The 18,400-nt window shown below is 39.5% G+C and overlaps 1 protein-coding gene and 1 pseudogene across 2 annotated transcripts in view; one reads left to right on the top strand and one right to left on the bottom strand.

The window, feature by feature from the left end:
* CPQ (carboxypeptidase Q) overlaps positions 1-18,400 on the bottom strand; it is a 467,130-nt gene that overhangs the window by 415,749 nt on the left and 32,981 nt on the right. The window lies entirely within an intron of this gene.
* On the top strand, positions 13,874-14,489 carry LOC125924231 (P antigen family member 4-like; annotated as a pseudogene).

An 18,400-nucleotide genomic window follows, 5' to 3' on the forward strand; every position in this document is an offset into this window, starting at 1 on the left:
CCAGGAGGAAATAAAGAAAATGCCATAGATCATAACTAAATCAAATAAGTTCTGAGCCTACTATAGGAAAAGAAATGCCATTCTGGCCTTACTGAGTCAAGCCATGGGCTTTGTAGAAAGTATTTTTTTTTAATGTTTATTTATTTTTTGTGTGTGACAGAGAGCCAGAGTGCGATCAGGGGAGGGGCAGAGAGGGAGGGAGACACAGAATCTGAAGCAGGTTCCAAGCTCTGATCTGTCAACACAGAGCCTGACACTGGACTCGAACCCACGAACCGTGAGATCGTGACCTGAGCCAGTCGGACACTTAATCGACTGAGCCACCCAGGCACCCCTGTAGAAAGTATTTTCATTGACTTCAAAGGCTTTTTACTTAGTTTTTTCCTACATTTGTGGCTATTCCAGAAGGTTATGGTTGTAAGAAATTGGAAACTTGAATAGCAAGATTATTATTGCAATTTAAAATCTGCAAAACTGTAAAAGGATATAAGTAATGACTATTGAATAAAAAAAAAAGTCAAAATCATTTCCTCCTCTATAACTTTTCTGGGTTTTATTCACAGTACTAATATGATAAGACCCGAAGATGTAAAGCAGTTAGTGTCAATGAATAAGGTCATGTTATTCAAAATTATACTACTGCTTATGAATCATAACTTCCCATTTTAACATTAAGCTGTCATTTTGAATGTATGCCTTCAAATGTTTTAAAAATTGGTCTTCACTCATGTAGACAGAACTTCGTATTCACCTTGATTTGAAATCAGTGAAATTTATTTTGTTGAAAGTCTGTCTCTCTGTCTCCAGCTTAGCCCCCACCTTATGTAGGCTTTCCACCCCAATACCCTCCATGCACTCACCCCAACCCTCAAGAGCTAGGTCTCACTCTTCTCCAGCCACATGCTTTCCCTAAAACTAACAAAATGTCCAGTCATCCAAGTCACTTGGAGATGAGAAATATAACAGGCAACACAAAAGATAACAGACACAGTCTGAAAAACACATACCTGGCTTAAAAGAACAGAGTCATTGGTTCAAAACCAAAGACTTAAGAAAAATTCCACAGGTCAAGTAGGCATAAAGTTCCACAGGTCAAGAACAAACAATAAGTCTTGAGGAAAGAAAATTCTGGCAGCAAGATCATGAACTAAAGGAGAGTCCAGGCAACAAGGACTGGATCAATATTATAGCTGTTTGCTTCAGCCCAGGAAGAAGAACCGATTCTCAAACACAGAGATGGAAGGCTAAGCAAGCACAGGCACCAGGCAGGAATGAGGCATGGCGGGAGGAGAGGAAAACCCATTGGTCTTCACACACTGGTCATATTACTATTAGACCTGTTATCAAAGAGAATACAGAAACCTCATTACCAGAGGTAAAAATAATATGAGATGGAATAATGTATTTCAGAATGGAAAATGGAGAGGAGAGCTGTTAATAACACACACACAAAATTTTAAGTTTATTTATTTATTTTGAGAGGGAAGGGGTAGGGGCAGAGAGTGGAGAGAGAGAATCCCAAGCGGGCTCAGGGCAGAGGCTGAGGCAGGGCTCGATCTCACGAACTGCAAGGTCAGTGAAACCAATGAGGTGAAACCAATGGGCAGACTTTTAACCAACTGAGCCACCCAGGCACCCTAATACAAAAATATTATTAATTTCTGAGTAAAATCATGCCTGAAATTACAGAACATACCCCTGGGGTTCTCTGGGCAAAGGAAAAAGAGGGATTGCGCTAAAGTCAGGGAAGTGGTGGTAGGCAGTCAAGGAGGAGAGAGAAAAGAGGGAAATGATTTACTGGTAGACATGAGCAAGCCAAACTCCAAATTGGTGAGGTGGACAGCAAATTCTCTGCTGCAGTAGCTTCTGGGAATAATTTCTAGCAGCCCCAGGTCTCGAGAATGGGAGCAAATCCATGCAAAGGCACTAAATGAAGAATTTAGATTCCTGTGCCTCTCTGAAAGTTTCCCATCTGCTTGCTGATACCCGAAGTCACCATTTCACAGGTATTGACAAAATGCTTAAAAGAAAGAGCCTACGGTCTCACACACAGATAAGCTATGTGAGAGAAAGCTGCTTTCTGTTCTTGCTCATCTTCCCTAAACAGGATCTTTATTCCCACTCAAACAGACATATTCATGCCAACAAAGCAGTCAGTCAGTATGCTAGGTGCTAGGGTTTCAAGCATGATTTTCAAAGACAAAGCCTCTGACCCCAAACATAATAAAAGAAATAGACAAGAAAATTTGTGATTAAAACATACGAAATTGAGTTCTAATAGAGAGATATGCTCAAGGTGTATAAAATTATCTTTGGGCAACTGATGACAAAACTGTTTAGAGACACCACAGAAATAAGCATACATAATTTAGCCTACTCTGCTTTTAATTAAGATTCTCTCCTATTCATCATCAAGTCTCTAAATGCTGAAGTTCCTCAAAGCTCAGATTGAATAAAATCCCCTTTTTTTTCTTAACTTTACACTCTCTCCTTAGACAATTTCATCAATGCCCTGGATTTCAAATACTGTCTACTGTGCTGTCACTCAAATGCGTATATTCATCTCCGACCCCAAAAATGAATATATGCAATTGTCTACCTGACATCTTCAAGCGGACCCTTTAACTTTGAATTCAACATTTCCAAAACTAAATACCTGATCTTCAAGACCATGCATGAATGGTGACACCGTTCACACACTCAGTTGTCCCCCTCCCCTGAGTAGAGCAGCAAGATTGACTTCCTTAGTTGCTTCTCACTGCTCTTAGGATGAAATTCCAAATCCACATACAGCCTCCTTATCCCTGAGTGTCCTATCCTCTTCTACTCCTGTAGGTTCACCTCATGCGCTCTCCTTCTCCTTGATTCCAGATACACTGACTTTCTCTCACACATGCCAACATGCCGTGTTTTATCCTGATCTCTCTTCCTGGAATATATCCTCTTTACCAGCTTTAGTTAATTCTTACTTCTTTACAGTTTGACTCAATAAGTATTTCCTCAAAGATGCATTCCATTCCTGATTCCCCACAGTAAGTCAAAATCTCTGAGGATTTTCATAACATAGCATCATGATAGTTATAATTAAATAAGAACAAACATTTACTAAGCATATACTATTGGACCGAACATTACAGGTAATGGAGATCCCGCAAGAGGAAAGACAGACAAGGTTTCTACTCTCTTGGAGCTACATACTTGTCATGAGGAGAGACAGACAATAAGTAAATAGACAAAAAAGCAAGATAATTTCAGATAGTAGGGAATATGAGGATAATAAAACAGGTGATGTGAGAGCCAGTGCTCAGCAGACAGCAGATAATCAAACAGAAGACAACTTGGGAAAACTTGCTTGCTATAAAAGTTTTATGGCTTACTTAAAAAGAAACAAAATATTGATTTCCAGGCCCATTCATGTATTTCTTAAGATTCAGAATATTAGACTATTCAAACCTTGTAGGTTTGAAGCATTCATTTACTCATTCATTTATTCACTCATTCTTTCAGTGAGCATTCACTCAGTGCCAACGACTTGCCAGGCACCTTGTAAGATACTCTGTGTTGGATTTTATGAACTGAGGAAAGAAAATCTGTGTGGCGACAGTGCTTAGCAAAATGACCACACTGCTTGGAAAGATAACTGTACATCTAGCCAAACTTAGGTGTTAGGGATACTTGTTAGCATCTTTGGTAGAAAAAGATAGATAACTGAGTCTCATTATTCATGGCAGCTATATTCTATAAAGTCACCACGAACAATGAATTAGAGAAAACTGAACCATGGCTTTTAGGGAAATATAGGGTTAGGTTCCTGCGAGCCTCTTATCATAACCTTTTTGTCAACATATCAATATATAACCTTGCTTTATGGGTGTTTCTTTTAAAGACACCATATTTAATTCTTCTGATTCATTAACATCGAACTCACAGCCAGCAGCACTTTCATTCTGGCCTGAACCAAGTCTGTCTAACACAGGTACTCTCCATGTAAGGCACATCACAGCCTTCTTGCATTTAGGAATACCAGATAGTGCTTCAGCGTGTTAAACAGTAATCACCTCAAAAGGCACAAAAATGTGTCAGTAAGTAAACCATGAAAAGGATACTTGTCTACAGTATGAGAGAAGAGAGAAGGAAGAAAAGAGAAAAAATATATAATTCTTGGGACTGAAACCTGGTTCTACCATGTACTAGCTGTGTGATCTAAGGAAAATTACTTTATGGATCCATGCCTCAGCTTCCCCTTCCCTGAAATGAAGATAATATTACCTACCCCGGGGGTCTGTAGTGAAGATTTAAAAAGTGAATACAAATAAGGTATTTGGTGCAGTGCCTGGCACATAGTGAGCATTACCTAAGTGTCGGCTATCAAAATAAATAAGCCTAAAACACTAGGAGATTGTCTTAACCTTTCAGCAAAAGTACGTGAGGACTATAGAACGGGTATTCAATACCTGCAGCTATCATTCATCTTTCTCCTTTTTCCTTTCCCTCTCCCTCCCCAAATCTCTTCTTCTTCCTCACTGAATCCTTCTTGCCTGCCTCAGACTCCCTGGAGGCCCACATAGGATATTGGAAAGTCCTCCTCCCTCAAAGAGTTTGCTGACCTACAGGCAAACAGCTCTCATTCCGGAATTAGGATGACACTTCCTTCAGGTGCAGATTCATCAGCTTCTGGAATGAACACCTCTCCCTGCTGGACACCCGAAGGCTGCTGCCCAGGACAAACCAACCATTTGCAGGCAGAAGGAGCCTTCGTGTTAACCCCACAGCGCTGCAATGAATGCCCCTTTCCATGCCAGCAAGGGACTACACAGTCACCATCTTGCCAGCACAACTCTGGTTTTCAGTGGGTCACCAAACAAATGAGCCTCCAGATGAAGTAAACAGAGATGAGGAGCCAGATGAGAAACTGGCAATGCCAAAGTGGGAGCTTCTCAAAGCAAACTTCCCATGTGCCTATCCCAGCTGGAGACTGTGGAGAGGAAGTCTGGGCCGGAGCCAACGAGTAGAAGGGAAGAGATACAATGGCCACTGCACAAACAAAAGCTCCTTGGGTCGGAGATGGAGAAGGGGCCAGGAGCAGAAACACCCAAGCTAGCCCCGAGTGCCAGGGCTTTAGCTGGCAACATGAAAGTCCCTCCTGCCAAGGTTGCCAAGGAACGCTCTCAGAAGGCCAAGAGTATGTTTTTCAGGGCATCTTCTCAGTGAAATGCGTGTGGCACATTTTGAAGCTGGCAGAATCTCTGCCTCAGATCTCCTCTTTGGAGCTTCCTCATCTTTCTGATCAAGACAAGAGGCCCTTTTTCATGGTTTTCAAAGTATTAGCTTCCAGTTAGATACTTTTAAACTTCCAAATTAAGCAGAATAATGTTTCGAAAATATATTGCCTTCATCGAGAAAGATAGTTTGGGATTTAGAAAATGTCAAATACTTATCAGATTCAACACCTCTATCTACTGCAAACTACACTTGATAGCTGCATTGGCCATTAGTCCTTAGTTTATCAGAGCTGTCTCCAGTTTATAATGATAATCACTCCCCCTTTCAAGGATCTATGCTGCAAGCATCACACTAGACACTTCCTAAAATTTATGTCATTTACTCCTCCCCCAAATCCCTGAGAGGTTGATGTTACAACCCACCCTCATCTCACAGTTAAGGAAACTATGTGAAAAGTAATTTGCCAAAAATCATGTAGAAAGTAAGTGACTGAGCAAGACCCAAACCCAAGTCTGTCTGACTTTAATATCTATACTCATACTTTTTCTACTATATTGTATATAACCAGGTAATTGTACACTCTGCACTCAATGGAATACAAACTTGAAATGGTTGTATTTTCCCTAGTCCCTGCTGCCACAATGAATCATACTTTACTGTCCCCTTAATAACATCTGGGCAGATTCAACAACTTTCCAATCATTTTCAGTTATTAGAAGAGTGCCATTTCAGTATTTAAGACTCAGACCTATTTATTTTTTAAATTCCAGTTCTGCACCCAGTTTAAAGCTCTTTTCCTTCCATTGCCCAGCTTTGGGTCAGAGCACTTCTCCTCTCGCCACCCTTTGAGTAGAGAGGAGATGTGCTTAGTGTCTCCCCCGTCCAGCTTCCAGGCTAAAGTCCACCACTGTGTGGAGGCTGAAAGCTGAGAGGGAGCAGGGGTTGACATATCATACTGGCTGCCTGCGAGATGTGGACAGCTATTGGAGTTTCCTCTCTAGCTGGATCTGGTTCTCTCTGCTGCTGGTGGTCCTCACTAACCCAGAAGGTGGATGTGGTTTTCCTGGAGGGATGTTGTGCTTCACTCCATCTCTGTCCATGACTGAGAATGCCCTCAGACAGGGGGCAACTATGTTTCCATGTTGTTTCTGCCAGGATCCATGCCCTCAGCCATCTTGCCATATGGGACATCCCCTAACTAGATGTCACCTGATCAGCCCCAAAACCCATGCATTCTTTACTTCTCCTGTGGAGCCACATTCTGCATTCTCTGCTTCTCCTGTGGCGGCACAGGAACCATGAAAATCCTCCTCTAGGCCTTCCATGTGGGGTGGGGAGTATTTCCTCTGTCTTCTCAGATACCTTACCCTGCAGTCCCTTCTCTATCAGCTTTGGCAAACCACCACAGCCAGGCAAAAAGTAGGCACCCGTTTCACATTCACATGTGCCCTGACAGCAAACCATGTCAACCTCTCTCCTTCCTTCACCACATTTAGCTCCACACCATGCCAATGAGAACACCAAGAAGGGCCTCTGCTGCTTCATCTCGCCCAACATCTAGCCAAGAGAAAGAAGCCATCTCCAGTGATGTCTCCAGGTTCTTGTCCAGGAGTCCACCTCTCATGGGACTTTGAGGTAGGCAGGAAGCCCCCGTGGGGAAGAAAGGGGAACACTGTAACATTTGGCCATTTGGCCAGCATCTCACAACTATAACAATGTCTTCTTTCTCCTCTCTACCTCATGTCTTCTTTCATCGGTTGGGAAGGGAGAGGGAAGGCATGGAGTGACTGTAGATAGAATTGTTTGGCCAGCTCTTACTGCGCCCTGGGGAAGCGTCTGACCCCAGTTATTTGCAGCTCAATTAAATAAGAGAAACAGTTTTGCACTGTTGGTGGGAATGCAAATTGGTACAGCCACTCTGAAGAACAGTGTGGAGGTTCCTCCAAAAATTAAAAATAGAACTATTTTTTATGACCCAGCAATGACACTACTAGGTATTTATCCAAAGGATACAAAGATACTGATTAGAAGGGGCACATGCACCCCAATGTTTATAGCAGCACTATCGACTATAGCCAAATTATGGAAAGAGCCCAAATGTCCATCGACTGGTGAATGGATAAAGAAGATGTGGTATGTGTGTGTGTGCGTGTATGTATATATATATACATATATATATCACCTTTTGGTGATCGAAAAAGGAATGAAATCTTGCCATTTGCAGCAATGTGGATGGAACTACAGGATATTATGCTACGTGAAATAAGTCAGAGAAAAATATCATGATTTCACTCATATGTGGAAATTAAGAAACAGAACAGATGAAAATAGGGGAAGAGAAGGAAAAAATAAGATAAAAGCAGGGAGGGAGGCAAACCATAAGAGACTCTTAAATACAGAGAACAAACAGGGTGCTAGAGGGGAGGGGGTGGGGAGATGGGCTAAATGGGTGGTGGGCATTAAGGAGGGCACTTGTTGGGTGTTATATGTAAGTGATGAATCACTGGGTTTTACTCCTGAAACCAATACTACTGTATGCTAACTAACTTGAATTTAAATAAATTAATTAAAATAAATAAAATAAAACAAGGGGTGATTGATACCTCTTTGTCAATGCCTGCCCAGGCTGAAGGGGGAAGCCACTACTCAGCTGCTGCAGCTGTCAACACATGGGGATGTGGCCAGTGTTGCCCATCATCCATTTTCCAAGTGAAGTGGGAAATCTGTTCATCACTGGTCCCTTAGATATTTGTTTGTTATTGCCATCATGGCACTTCTCCTTTGCTTGCTCCCTCTGCAAATGCTGGTTTTTTGTTTTGTTTTGTTTTTTACTCAATGATTCTTGCATCAAAACTTTAATAATCAAATAAATCCAACCCGTATTTTCCCTTAATATCTTCCTCGGCCTCTATTTTCTGCCAGAATTCATATCTCCCCAAAGATTCAGCCTCTCTTATATATCAGAGCACAGAAGACCCTGACTCCACACTTTCCTGGTTTTCAGAAGTCAAGGCTCTGCTCTCCCCTTCTCTGGCATTCTCCCTCAGAACCACCTACTGAAGGAGAGATCCAGAGAGAAAATCTCTGCCAAGTAAACTCAGTCCAACTGGTACCCTTGGCCCTGGCCCTATCCCCTTCTCCAGTATCTCAGCCTTCTTCCCCTTTGCACCCCTGTCCCCAAACTGCTTCCTCCCACTGTGTCAGCCAGTGGGTACAAAACTTTCCCCTGCCTGCCTGCCTACCAGCAGAGTTACCTGCCTGGATCACCTGTGGGCTTACTATTCATTAGCTTCCTTCCATTCACTACTACACTTTTCAATAGGCTCCACGTCCTCACCACACTCCTCCTCCTTAATTCTCTGCACTGTGACTTTTAATGCTCTCCAACCAATCACACATCCACGGTGCTAAAATTGTTAACAAAAATTAGCAACTCCAAGTTCACCTCTCTGAGCTATGTGGTTCCACAGCTGAAGCCACGCTTCTCAAAATTTTCTCCTATTTTAGCCCTAAGTGACACCAATCTATCATAGGTCTCCCACCTCTGGTGGCTTCTTCTCTGTGTTCTTAACTAGCTTTTCTCTATCTCTTTTATTCCCTCAGTCTGCTTTTTTTTTTTCTTTTTTAACACTGTTAAGGCCAAATTTCACTACAAAATGAATGGTGGCCCTAGCTGTGGAGTATGGTAAAACTCATAGGCTAGGGGGCTCCTGGATGGCTCAGTCGGTTAAGTGTCTGACTCTTGATTTCGGCTCAGGTCATGATCGCATGGTTCATGAAATCAAGTCCCACATCGGGCTCTGTGCTGACAGCATGGAGCCTGCTTGGGATTCTCTCCCTCCCTTTCCCTCTGCCCCCACCCCCGCTCATTCATTTTCTCTCTCTTCTCTCTCTTTCTCTCTCTGAAAATAATAAACATTAAAAAAAAAAAAAAACAAACTCACAGGCTAAGGTATGGAAGGCTCACTCCTTACTTAGAACTGCAGCTTTATTCAGGAAAGTCTTATTTTTCACTCACAAACAAATTTGCAATCCTGAACTTCTACTGAAAGCCTGAAGCAGTCCAGCCAGACCAGATCATTCACCTGGTGTTTCGAGCTTGTCTAGGTACATTCCTGCCTTTACCAATGCCATTTCCACTGCTGAAATTCCTTCTTTCTCAATCACATTGCACCTAGCCTGTGAGATTCAGTTCAAGATCCATTTTCTAGAGACAACTCCACCCACAGAAACCTTGCCCTTCTCCAAAACTGTAAGATTCATTAATAGCATCACTGTCTTGCATTTAATCATACATAATTGTGTGTTTTAATAAAACCCAATCGAAAACAGTGTGGAGGTTCCTCAAAAAATTAAAAATAGACCTACCCTATGACCCAGCAAGAGCACTGCTAGGAATTTACCCAAGGGATACAGGAGTGCTGATGCATAGGGGCACTTGTACCCCAATGTGTATAGCAGCACTCTCAACAGTAGCCAAATTATGGAAAGAGCCTAAATGTCCATCAACTGATGAATGGATAAAAAAAATTGTGGTTTATATACACAATGGAGTACTACGTGGCAATGAGAAAGAATGAAATATGGCCCTTTGTAGCAACATGGATGGAACTGGAGAGTGTGATGCTAAGTGAAATAAGCCATACAGAGAAAGACAGATACCATATGGTTTCACTCTTATGTGGATCCTGAGAAACTTAACAGAAACCCATGGGGGAGGGGAAGGAAAAAAAAGGAGGTTAGAGTGGAAGAGAGCCAAAGCATAAGTGACTCTTAAAAACTAAGAACAAACTGAGGGTTGATGGGGGGTGGGAGGGAGGGGAGGGTGGGTGATGGGTATTGAGGAGGGCACCTTTTGGGATGAGCACTGGGTGTTGTATGGAAACCAATTTGACAATAAACTTCATATATTGAAAAAAAAACCCAATCCTTTCGCTGGTTCCAAAGGAAATCCATTCAACAAATTTTCATTGTGACTTCTATGGCTTTACTGATATTTGTAGAGTAATGAGGAAGGGTTACATTGCATGGCACACAGCATTTCACATCATAAGTCCCCATTTGACTTGCCTCTCTCTAAAAGCCAACTCTCATGCCACCATCAATGACCTTCTTGACCCTCCTGTCCTTAAGATCCATCCTTCTTTCAGAAACCTGAGGACCAAGCCAGGCCTTGAAGATTAACTCCTACCCAAGCTTATCAAAGCATCATCTCAAGAAAGACATTGTTCCCAGCAAAAGAATTCTCATACCAGTTACCAGGATAACTCTACTTTGTTTTTTGGTTTAATATATACTACTGTTCAAATATAGTTCCTGAGCCCTCAATTAAATTTTAAGTATTTTGAGAAATACTAGTAATACTAACAATACTAATAATAGTAGTCAATACTCTGACACCTCTAGAACAGTGTTATTCACAAATGCAGTGCTTGTGTACATCTGTTGAATAAATGAAGACAGATGACACAAAAAGAAATACCGGTAAAGTGAGTTTGAATAGTGGTCCCTAAAAAATTATGTATGAATCCAAACCCCCAGAACCTATGCATAGGACCTAACTTGGAGAAAGAGTCTTTGCAGATATAATTAAGGATCTTGAGATGAGATCATTTAGATTAGCTGGTGGGCACTAAATTTAATGACAAGTGTCCTTAGAAGAGACAGAATAGGAGAAGACACAGAACACACAGGACAAGGCCATGTGAAGACAGACATAGAGACTAAGAGTTATTCAACCACAAGCCAAGAAACACCTGGAACGACCAAAAGTTGCAAGAGGCAGGATGACTCCTCCCTAGAGCCTCCAAATGGAGCAAAGCCCTACCAACACCTTACTTTCAACGTCTGCCCTCCAGAACTATGAAGGAATAAATTTCTGTTATTGTAAGTCACCAACTTTGTGGTAATTTATTACAGAAGCTCTAGGAACCTAATATAAGCCACTTCTGTATATTTATTCTTCCATTAGGAAAATATTCCCCCAGAGGCTGTAATATACAAAATAGACACTGTGCTAGGCATTGTAGATAAAGACACCATTTATATGGATCTTGCTTTGGAGAAATATATATTCCTAAAGCAAATCTGGTTACTTCCTGGATTTAGGGTGCCAGTTGCTAGGAGGACATTTTATATTGTTTCATAAAAGACCACAGATGCAGTCATACCTTTATGTCATGAGAACAGAAAGTCATAACATGGCTGTAGAAACAGGTGGAGAGAGGACTCTTGGCCAGCCTTTCCTAATTCCTGCTATTTTCAGGAGAAACTGTAAGAGTCTGAACAAGTCAACAACTACAGCATCCGAAAGAACAAGGTATATATCATTTCCCCTGCAATTGACATGTAAACTTTGTGTCACAGCTCAAACAGGGTTGCAGGAAGATATCAAAAGAGAGCACCTGTGGCTATGGATCTGAGACAAAACCAGCAGAGGACCATTCACCAAAGTGTGACACCCTCATAGTAAATACTATCTATCTCTTTTTTTGGAATAATGCTTCTAGGTGCATGAGCTGACAGCAGGAGAGATGTTTTGGACAAACCTTGGCACAAAAGAAAGCAGGTAACTGGGAATGAATAACAAATCACAAGTGAATGCCATGTTGTCAGAAAGCTGAAGACAAAGGAGTGAGAAGGAAAGTAAAAACTAAAAAACACTCACACATAAACCTCATGTCATAAAGACAATTGTTATTTAGTCTGGAATGGAGCATTGATCCTTGTCCCCTATACATCTTATACAAATAGCTGATCCAGAAAAAGCATGCCTCATTTAAGGTAACTCTTAAAAAGGGGGAAAAATTATATACAAGCCATAAAAAGAGGGAAAAAAAGAACAGGAAAAAAGGGGAGGCATACAAAAAATATTGCCACAGAACAGATGAAAATTGTAGCCAAATAAAATGCCATGAAATAAAAAATAAACAAATGCCTCTATGAAACAAAAATTTAATGTAAATATACAAGCGCTCAAATAAAATTAAGTGAGGCAATAGAAAGAGATGACTTATGCATCAGCAAGGTCGTTAAACGGATGAGAAAAATAAAACCATCAGAAGAATGAAGATCAACACGAAAGACAGCCCAAAGAGACTAAATATTGCTGAAAACAAAGTAAGGATCACAAATGACACAAATAAGAAAAAAAAAAAAGTCAGAATAAAATGTAAACAACTGAGTTAAAAGAGATCATAGCAAAAATAAATTTTTTCAAATAATTATAGCAAAATGATGTGCATGAACATTATAAAATGTAAATCAAACATATACATAACTGGTATCTCCAAACAGCATAATCAAGACAATGGAATAGGATTAAATCCATAAATTTTTCCCTGTGTAGGGAAAAATTCTCAAAGAAATACTTTACGACCAAGTATTTTATATCTAATAAAAGAGGTGTTTGAGTATAATGACAGCTGACAAACATCTTTGAGCATTCAAGAACCCAAAGAATTTGATTCCCTGCCTCCCCTTTAACCTGGAAGAAACCAGTACATTAGCTTCAGCCAATCAAGAAATGAATGAAAAAACTCTAGCTAAAATAACTAATAGTAGTACTAAATTCACAGTACAGTGAATTCTAAGACCAAAACAAATATAGATAGTATGGTTACAGGAGGATGGAATGGATATGTTATATATACCACATCTTTTTTATCCATTCATCTGTAGATAGACACTTGGGTTGCTTCCATAATTTGGCTATTGCAAATAATGCTGCAATAAACATAGGACTGCATAAAATCCTTTCAAATTAGCATTTTAATATTTTTGGGTAAATACCAAGTAGTGTGATTACTGGATCGTGTGATAGTTCTATCTTTAATTTACTGAGGAAACTCCCTACTGTTTCTGACAGTGGCTGCACCAGTTTGCATTTCCATCAACAGCACAAGAGGGCTCCTTTTTCTCCACATCCCCACCAACATTTGTTACTTCTTGTGTTTTTTATTTTAGCCATGCTGACAGGTATGAGATAATATCTCATTGTAGTTTTGATTTCTGTTTCCCTGACAATAAGTAATGCTGAGCATCTTTTCATGTGTCTATTGTGGTATATAATATACAATGGAATATTATTCAGCCATAGAAAAATTGAAATCTTGCCATTTGCAACAGCATAGATAGATCGAGAGAGCATAATGCTAAGCAAAATAAGTCAGTCAGAGAAAGACAAACACTGTATGATTCACTCAGGTAGAATTTAAGAAACAAAACAAATGAATAACAAACAAAAAAGGGAAACAAACCAAAAAACAGACTCTTAACTACAGAGAAAAAAACTGGTTTTTACCAAAAGGGAGGTGGATGGGGGATGGGTGAAACAGATGAAGAGGATTAAGAGTACACTTATCTTGATGAGCACTGAGTAATATACAGAATTGTTGAATCACCATATTGTACATCTTAAACTAATGTAACAATGTATGCTAACTATACCGAAATAAAAATAATAAATACATAAATAAATACCTATTGAAAAAAAGAATTGGATATGTTATAAGCCCTAACACTTAGCAATGTATAATTAACAAAAGTTGAGAGAGCAAGGGGACAAGAAAGTTGGTAGCAGTATACTTCTGCTGATTTCCTCATCTCATAGAGGCAGGGGCAACAGATACCAATGGTGACCTACGTAAATCTTTCCCTGATTTTTTTGTTGGTAGAGCTAGGAGGCTTTCCCCAACTCTAGGGAATGATCCTTGATCAGTCTAAGCCAGTCTTGGTAAATCGATTTCCCACTAAGTAAATGGTTTTAGCATGAACATGTGATTCAACTCTGGCCAGTGAGACATGAGAGGATATTTGTTTCCTTCCTCTTACGAAGAAACCTAAGAATGTGTTCTGGGTGCCTAGCTGTGCAAGTCACATCTTACTGTCTGGATTCTTTCTCACTGTCTGAGACTTGATCATCCTCCCAGGAGTTTTAGTTGCAAAATATGAGTGCACAAGTAAGATCAAGATCTAGAAGAAGGGGAGATGAAAAAGAATCTTCTAAGCTGGATGAACTCCTGTTGCTCAGCAACAAGGTGAAAAAAAACATCACAACAAGAGGAACCAACACTGAGAATTCAGATTTTGAGCCTGGACAAGAGAGAGAAGAAGGAGCACCAAGAACCTGAACTGGAAAGTGAAAGTCAGAAAATGGGTCTGGGAAAGACCGGATGAGCATGGAGATGGCCCTGATGTGAAAGGGAAGACTCCACCCTAACCCAGCACTTGCTAAAATTCCAGAAGCAGGTGATGGACAGTCGTAAATTAAAAACAAGACAAAGCTGAAGCCACATATGTTTTATTATATTGACAATTTGGCTTAAATCCTCTCAATAAAGCTACACAGTTGGCTGAGAAAAAAATATATGTATAAGAAAACAAAACAGCACTTATGTAGCTCTTGCCACAACAATATAGCAAATTTATCCCTATAAATGCAACCAAGAAGAGATAAGTATGAAGATAAAAGCCTACCTTCTGAGGATTGCAAAGTGAAAGGGACATAAAAAGCTGGGCCCTGATGACACTGTTGAGACACTAGGACTATCCTACTTCTTGAGTTATTACTGAGATATCATATGTCTTCATTGGTTAAGCAGCCACCAGATGAGTTTGTAGTGACTTCCTGATGAAAATATTCTATTCCTGATATATTTGAGGTCAAAGGTACCACTTAAATCAAGTGTTAGAGTTATATGTATATTCAAATGTAAAGAGATATTAATGAAGAATACAATATCATCAAGTTTGGGGTGGGAGTAGTAGGAAGAAGTGGAAGTTTCCAAGTTCCCCAGTGCTACACTGTTCTATGTAAAGATACAGCTATAAGGATAACTGCTAAAACAAAAATACAAATCTCCCAAATTACCAAAAAATGCACATACCACACAAAGCAGAAATACAGTTCATGTTGTGAATTTAACAACAACAAAGGTATGATGACAAAACTAAAACCAACCACTCATTCCATAAATACACATGGTCTAAACATACCTATTAAAAGGCTCTTAGACTGAATCTCAAAAGCAAAATCCAACTATCTGCTGTAATCCAACATCTTAGATTCAGTAACTCAGGGAGGCTGAAAATAAAAGGAAGGGCAAAGGCGAAAATATGAAACACAAACAACAAAAGGGTCATGATATTAATATCAGATGAGTTTGAATGCAGAGTAAAATGCATTAAGTGAAAAAGGACCGGAGCACCTGAGTGGCTCCTCTGACTCTGGCTCAGGTCAAGATCTCACAGTTCATAAGTTTGAACCCTGTAGCACGCTCTTGGCTGTCAGCACAGAGCCCACTTCAGATGCTTTGTCCCCCTCTCTCTCTGCCCCTCTCCCACTCCTTCTCATTCTCAAATAAATAAAACTTAAAAAAAAAAAGACTGCTTATGATATTAAAGGGTACAAGCCAAAATGGTGATTAGTTGTTATGAATATCTAAGTACCCAAAAACATAGCATCACTATCCATTAAAAAAACCTACAGAAAATACAAGTTTTAATCTTGAAAATAAAATCTCAGCAATGTGAAACTTTAATTCGTTTTTTCCAGTATATAGCCAAAACAATCACACATAACAAACATACAAAATATACAAAGTATAAATATACAGAATATACAAAATATAAATAAAACAAGGTATTCCTAAGTAATACACTCTGAAAATAGAGAATATACCTTCTTTCCAAGATTCACTGGTAAATTCACTGACTATTTGGGAACAAAGAATACTTCAGCAAGTTCCAAAACTGGAGAAGGAATATATACATCTGTGATCATAACACAATAAAACTTAAAAATAACAAAACTAGGAAACAAAAAATCTCTACCATCAGGATATTTTTAAGGTTCTGTTAACTTTTGCATCAAAGAAGAAAGAAATCAAAAACTGAAAATGCAGGATATCTAAAAGATAATGATAAAGAAAAGCAATATATAGATTTAACTATATAGAAAGACAAGATGACTATTATGTAGGGGATATGGCTAAAAATACCAACAAACAAGGAAGAATGAAAGATATGATTTAAGCACTCGATTCAAGTTTAAAAAAAAAGAAATGGATGACAAAAGGAAGAAATTAATAATGGTGCTGGGAAAACTGGGACAGCCCGCATGCAAAAAATTAAACTGGACTACTTTCTTACACCATACACAAAAATAAACTCAAAATGGATTAAAGACCTAGATAAGAGACCTGAAACTATAACATTCCTAGAAAAAAACATAGGCAGTAAATTTTTCGACATTGGCTATAGAAACATTTTTCTAGATATGTCTCCTCTGACAAGGGAAACAGAAGCAAAATTGAACTATTGGCCCACAGGGGCACCTGGGTGGTGCAGTCGGGTAAGCATCCAACTCTTGACCTCAGCTCAGGTCATGGTCTCACCGTTTGAGTTCAAGCCCTGCATCGGGCTCTTTACTGATGTTGCAGAGCCTGCTTGGGATTCTCTCTCTACTTCTCTTTGACCCTCCCCTACTTGTGTTCTCTCTCTCTTTCTCAAAATAAATAAACTTAAAAAAATAATAAAAAATAAAAAAATAATAAATAAAAAAACTGTCGGCCCACAGCAAAATAAAAAGCTTTTGCACAGTGAAGGAAACCATGTGCAAAACAAACTCAACATAAAAAACAAATAATCCAATTAAAAATGGGCAGAAGACCTGAATAGACATTTTTGCAAAGAAGACACACAGGTGGCCCACAGACACATGACAAAATGCTCAACATCGTTCATCATGAGGGAAATGCAAATTAAAACCACAACAAGAGATCACTTTGTACCTGTCACAATGGCTAAAATCAAAAACACAAGAAATACCAAGTCCTGGTGAGGATGTGGGAAAAAAGGAACTCTCGTGCACTACTGGTGGAAATGCAAATTGGCATAGCCACTGTGGAAAACAGTACAGAGGTTCCTCAAAAAATTAAAAATAAAATTACCGTATGATCCACTAATTCCACTACTGGCTATTCACCCAAAGGGAACAAAAACACTAAGTTGAAAAGATATATGCACCCCTATGTTTATTGCAGCATTATTTACAATAGCCAAGATATGGAAGCAATCCAAGTGTCCACCAATCAATGAATGGTAAGGAAGATGTAGTATATATTTGCAATGAAATATTACTCAGCCATAGAAAAGAATGAAATGTTGCCATTTGCAACAACATGGACATACCTAGAAGGTATAATGCTAATTGAAGTCAGAGAAAGACAAACTAAATACCAAGACAAAGACATATATCATAAAATACCAACACCATATGATTCACTCATATATGGAATTCAAAAAAAACAAAACAAAAAAAGAGACAAAAAATCAAACTCTTAAATACAAAAAACAAACTGATCACTGCCAGTGGTAGGGGGCGGAGGGGTTAAATAGATAAAGGGGGTTAAGAGCACACTTATTTTGATCAACACCAAGAAATGTATGGCATTTTTTTTAATGTTTATTTTTAAAAGACAGAGAGAGACAGTGGGTGAACAGGGGAAGGGCAGAGAAAGAGGGAAACACAGAATCTGAAGCAGTCTCCAGGCTCTGAGCTGTCAGCACAGAGCCTGATGTAGGGCTCGAACCCACAAACCGTGAGTGAGACCATGACCCAAGCAGAAGCTGGATGCTTAACTGACTTAATCAGGTGCCCCAAATGTTGCTGAACACTATATTATACACTTGAAAATAATATAACAGAGTGATAATTACACTTGAATAAAAATATTAAATTAAAAAATAAAATAGAAATTAATAGATTTGAAATTAATGAGTTAGAAAAACAGAACATACAAGAACTAAGAAGTAAATCAAAGGGCTATTTCTTAGATGGAAAGAGAAGAGAAATAGAAAAGAAAACCTTAAGCTTGCCTAATTTCTTTTTTTTTTTAAACGTTTATTCATTTTTGAGACAGAGAGAGACAGAGCATGAACGGGGGAGGGGCAGAGAGAGAGGGAGACACAGAATCGGAAGTAGGCTCAAGACTCTGAGCCATCAGCCCAGAGCCCGACGCGGGGCTCGAACTCACGGACCCCGAGATGGTGACCTGAGCTGAAGTCGGACGCTCAACCGACTGAGCCATCCAGGCGCCCCTTGCTTAATTTCTTTAGAAGGAAAGAAATAAAGGGGGAGAAAATCACAGAAAAAGAAGAAATTAGAAGAATCCTA

Source organism: Panthera uncia, chromosome F2 (genome assembly GCF_023721935.1).
Source record: "Panthera uncia isolate 11264 chromosome F2, Puncia_PCG_1.0, whole genome shotgun sequence".
NCBI classification, from domain to species: Eukaryota; Metazoa; Chordata; class Mammalia; order Carnivora; family Felidae; genus Panthera; species Panthera uncia.